This window comes from Tenrec ecaudatus, chromosome 9 (genome assembly GCF_050624435.1).
Source record: "Tenrec ecaudatus isolate mTenEca1 chromosome 9, mTenEca1.hap1, whole genome shotgun sequence".
NCBI classification, from domain to species: Eukaryota; Metazoa; Chordata; class Mammalia; order Afrosoricida; family Tenrecidae; genus Tenrec; species Tenrec ecaudatus.
The window spans coordinates 101158550-101164193 of NC_134538.1; positions in this window are offsets into that span (position 1 = coordinate 101158550).

Consider the following 5644-nt stretch of genomic DNA (forward strand, 5'->3'; position numbering starts at 1 on the left):
TTAATGAGACATTACACTTCATCATGAAGTGATTTTTTTTGTCACATCATTACCAAATTGCCATTGTGAAAAGTAGGGTGGCAGCATATCTGTCTAACTTCCTGGGGAGGAGCTTCATGATCAGCCCAAGGTTGATGCCTAAGAAATGAAGGTCAGCCATGTATCCATCTTCCAACCTTTTTAGAACCATTTTGTGAATTGATCCATTATCAATTATCTAGTCACGACTATTCCAAGGCTTTTGATGGTGTGAACCACAATAGACCATCAGTAACCTTGAGAAGAATGGGAATTCCAGAACACCTCATCGTGCATGTGGAACTCGTGCATGGATCAAGAGGCAGTTGTGTGAACGGAGCAAGGGACAAACCAATCTGTCTTGAAAGGAGCACGGCCACAGTGCTCCTTAGAGGCAAGGATGGTCAGGCTTGTCTCACAGCCTTTGGACATTGGATAAGTCCGCTGCTCTTACTAATCTTAACACAGACATGTTATCAGGAGAGACCAGTCGCTGTGGTAGTGTAGAAGGACAGCAAGAAAATAAAAAAGGAAGGCCCTCAGGCAATAGGCTGCAACAGTAGGCTCTCCATCTCTGCCTGGCTAGATAATTCATTGCAATGGCCACTCAGAATTCATAGAGCCTGCTCATGATCAGGAAGCTTATTCAGGAAGTAACATGTACAATTCAGGATCGGGAGCAACAAAATACAACTAAGGAACAAGATCAGACTTCATGTAGGCCAAGTCTGGAAGGTTCTTGTGGAGGAGAGCGTACATCTCTCCCTTCCTCGTCGCAGAACAGCTTTGAGTCACCTTTGGCTAAACAAGCAAGCAAATCCTTCTCTCAGCCACGTCCTTTCTCTCTCAGTCATACCAGGCGCCTCTCAGCCACCAGTGTTGATGCTTTTGCTTTAGTTCCTCTGATAAGTACCTAGAGGGACCCCACTGTGCTAAGAAGACCCCTGCCCAAAGGTGCTAAGTTCTCTTGCCCCAAGTGTGGGCACACTCATTGTGGCTACCTCACTCTTGGGGCCGGGAAGGACATCTTGCCATCACTCTCTGAACTCTTGCTTCTGCTACCGCTTCTTGACAGCTGGTGCCACCAGTCGTGTGGTAGCCCTGTCTGTCTCCTGCCTCTAGACGGATCTTAGTTCCAAAGGATGCACTCCACTCCCAGATTTGTGTGTTGGTAGTGAGGTGTCTCTCCCTACCCCAACCTCTGGGATTGGTTCCCTTGAGCCTGGTGGGATGGCAAAACCAACAACTCACCTAGAAGGATTCCCGGCCCCTCATTTCATTGGCTCCCCACATCCACAAGGGTTCATGCATTTTAGTTGCTTTAGCAAAATGGTACAAATGCTTGTTGAACTACAAAAACCTTATTTGGAAAAAAAGAGGACCTAATGCAAGGGGCTTAAGTGGAGAGCAAATGCCTTGAGAATGATTGGGGCAGGGAATGTATGGATGTGCTTTATACAATTGATGTATGTATATGTATGGATGGTGATAAGAGTTGTATGAGTCCCTAATAAAATGTAAAAGAAGAAAAGAGAAAAAAATGATTAGGGCAAAGACTGTACAGATGTGCTTTATACAATTGATGTATGTATATGTATGAACTGTGAAAAGAATTGTATGAGCCCCAATAAATTGTTAAAAAAAATAATAATTAAAAAATAAATAAATAAAAATTAAAAAAAAAAACAAAAAACCTTATTTGGATAGCCGCACCCAATCATTTTGTGGGCGTCACAGACTATAGCTTAAAAAGGCAATACACAATAGCAATTCACTGCATCACAGGCCCCTTTGGATTACAATATCAGTATTTTAGATGGTAAGTTCATTAGCAGGTATGCCTATGTCTTAACATAGTCCTTAGCAGTTAGGCCTATATTTTATCATAAACCAAAAGAGCCACACTCACTGCCATCAAGTCAATGCCTATCACAGGCTAGAACTGCCCCTGTGAGTTTCCGGGACTGTAACGGTTCACAGGAGTGTAAAGGCCCTGTCTCATGAGGTTCAAATGGTGGTTTCGAACTTTGGATCTTGCTGATTGCAGGCCAACGTGCAACATTACGCCATAGCGCTGCTATTTCCAGAGATGTTTGTGTGTGAGCAATACTCTGTTGTGCAAATACTTCTGGGAAACAGTAACATGAATATCTCTGAAAACAATAGGTGACTGAAAACCCCACAGTTGACATCCACCCTTAGGAGAGAAACTTGCTGTTTGGTAGAGATAAAGATCCTCTTGCTGAATTAAGACATAATTTAGTTGGTATGTTTTGGAAAAGAAGCTTCCAGACAGTACATCAGAAGTGAAAACTGTCGTTTTAGGCACGCTCATTTGGAAAACAACTAGAGTCTCTAGGGACACAGCATTTCTCAGGTCTTGCCTATTAGATCTCAAAGAATCCAGATTAACTGGCTGTGTGTGTGCTTAATGCTTTCCTCTGACTAGCCAGAGGAGCTACGATGTAGATCAAAGGTTGGTAAGAATCAGGGCTTAAAGAACATAAAACATGCTAGCTTCAATCTGATAAAGAATCAATCATATCTTACTGTGGGTTGCATTGTTTTAAAGTCCTAACCTCCATGAAAGACCTTTTTAGTGAAAGAATCTTTGCAGATGTGACTGCTCAAGTAGCATAAGGTCATACTGTAGTAGGGTGGGCCCAAACCTAACAGTGATCAGTGTACTTACAAAGATAAAAGAAAGAAAAGAGAAGAGAGACAACATAGAGAGGAGAACTCCACGTGAAAGCCCCCAGGGGAGATGGTACCGTGAAGAGCTGTGCAGGAATTGGAGTAAGCCATCCATCACAAGCCAAGGAATGTCTGGAGCTACCAGAAGCGGGTAGAAACCAGGAAGGCTTCCTTCCTCTAAAGCCTTCAGAGAAATGTGCACTGTTTACACACTGCTGAAGTTGAACTTCTAGCTTCTGGCACTGAAGAATTAATTACAATTGTTTTAAATCACACAGTTGTGGTTATTTGTTATGGCGACCCCAGGAAATGAGTACAGATTTTGTGTAAACTGTGGTGCTTAATTTTTTAATGTCACCTTGACTTGGGTATTGTGTTAGTCTGAATTGACTAAACAAATTCATAGCCACTCAAATATGTATAAGAAAGTTTTATAAAGTAGTGCTAACAAACCCAGGGGCAAGGGAACAGCAAGTGACCCAAATCGGTGGTGTGACTTGAATAAATAAAATAAAGACTTGAAGGTAAACAAGATGGCCGTTTGTTTACCTTCAATCTTTAAGACCCCAGGCGCTATATCTTTCATAACCGGGCACCATCAGCTTTCTTCACCACATTTGCTTAAGCACCCGTTTGTCTTCAGTGATCGTATCTGGGAGGTGAGCATACAATGATATGATTTTTTGTTCTTTGATGCCTGATAACGGATCACTTCAACACCTTTTGATTGCACAGGCTGGTGTGGATCTTGCATGTGGGCTTTGTTGTTTCTGAGCTAGATGGCTGCTTGTTTACCTTGAAGTCTTTAAGACCCCAGATGCTATATCTTTTGATAGCTGAGCACCATCGGCTTTCTTCACCACATTTGCTTATGCACCTGCTTTGTCTTCAACGATTGTGTCAGGAAGATGAGCATCCTGGAATGCCAATTTAGTAGAACAAAGTATTCTTGGATAGAGGGAGCAATTGAGTGGAGGCCCAATGTCCATCTGCTACCTTAATACTAAACGTATACATATATGCACATAGATCTATTTCCACATCCTCATATATAAATATATTTACATATGTACATGCCTTTATTTAGATCTCTATAAATACCCTTTGCCTCCTCTTTCCTCTATTTCCTTTTACTTTCCTCTTGCCCCACTATCATGCTCAGCCTTCATTTGGGTTTCAGTAATTCCTCTCAATTACATTACCCATGGTCATGCCCTACCAGGCCTCGTACACCCTCCTCACCACCGATTTGGATCACTTGTTGTTCCCTTGTCCCTGGATTTGTTAACACTGCTTTTCCCCACCTCCTCCCTCCCATGTCCCCCCTTAAACTGTCAGTTCTGTTTTTTTCTCCTCCAGATTGTTCATCCAGTCTACCTTATTTAGACAGACCTGTGGAGATAATAACATGCACAAAAACAAGACAAAGCAAAACCAAGCAACCAAAGGAAACAAAACCACCACCACAACAAAGAAAAGCCAAGACAAAAACAACATAATACAACAACAGACAGGAAAAGCTTGTAGTTAGGTCAAGGACTGTTTGTTGGCCTTTCGGAGTGTTTTCTGGTCGAGTCTGATGGGGTGCCAAGTCCTGACCCCAAGTGTATTTTTGGTATTCCCTGGGGACTTCGTTATTCTGTTCCCTTTGCTGTTCTGTTGCACACCTTTAGTGTTTTGCCTCAGTGTGGTGAGATCAGATCGAGCACAGTTCCCACACTCTGTCTCCACTGTTGTCCCCTGTAGGGCTATGAGTCATTGAGGGATGTCGTGTCTCATAGTGGGGTCGGCCATATGGTCTTCTCTGTGGATTGCCTGCTCTGAGCTGGAATACCATCCTCAAGGCTTGGTGGGCCAGGATGTGCTCCCCTCTCTCTTCCTCCCCTTCATTTGCTCCATGTGCTCTGATCAGACTTGTCCCTCTCTCTGAGCTGCAGCTTCAGTGCTGTCCTCTGAAATAAACTCTTCTGGGCAGAGGGGCAGCTGTCCACAGTGGGATTGGGCCGGCCCCTCAGACCTCTCCACTGGTTCCCTACTCCATGTCCCCCGCAAGGTTTCTTCCGATCTTGCTACCAGGTGATAGTTGGCAATCACCAGGGGAAATGTTAGTATCTAGGATGTTTTTTCTTGCAGCTTTATTTAGGTGTAACTTGTTTCTCATATCAGGAAGAAAACATGGCGGGGAGGATGTCAGTTTTGTATGCGTGTTTTGGCCTTGGGCATGCAGGGACAGCAAGTTAGCTTTACCCCAAGGGGTTAGAGGCCTCAGGCATTGGAATTTCAGTTAGTCACACAGCAATAAACAACCAGAGCAGGCAGCTCCTCTTAAAGGTCAAATGAGTGAGACTGACAGGTAAGCCCAGATGGAGCTGAGGTTGTTATGGATCCAGATAATTTCAGAACAGGTGGGTCTGGATCTGACTCTGACAAGTCCAGTCAAACTGTTTCAGGCCAATACCTCCTCGTCTCTCTTAGACTCCTCTCGGCTCTTCTGAGAAGCCCCGATGGGTTTGGGCAGATCTGGAATGGCTTTTTCGGAGTGAGGCACAGCTCACTGCGGTCCACTTTCCAGGAGTTCTCAGGCCAGCATTGGTTTAGCCTGATTTTCCATTTTGAAAATCATTGCGAAAATGTAAAAATACTGAAAATCACGGCACAAAAAATTCGGCTGGCAGTGGTGGTGAAAAGCCAAAATAAAACAGAGATGGGGAGAACTCCAGCTGAGCTTTCCTGATCACTTGTACAACAGTGACTTCCTTTTTTCTTCTGGGTACTGTAGTTTCTGGCCCAGAGTTCCCTGTCAGATTTAATGCACCCAATCTCCAGCTCCTGGATGTATTGGTGCCTTATTGCTCTCAGCAAGAGTTCTGCTCAGGGTTTCACCCTCAACTGAAAGAGTGAGTCTCCCCCCCCCCCCCAGTTATCTCCCCTC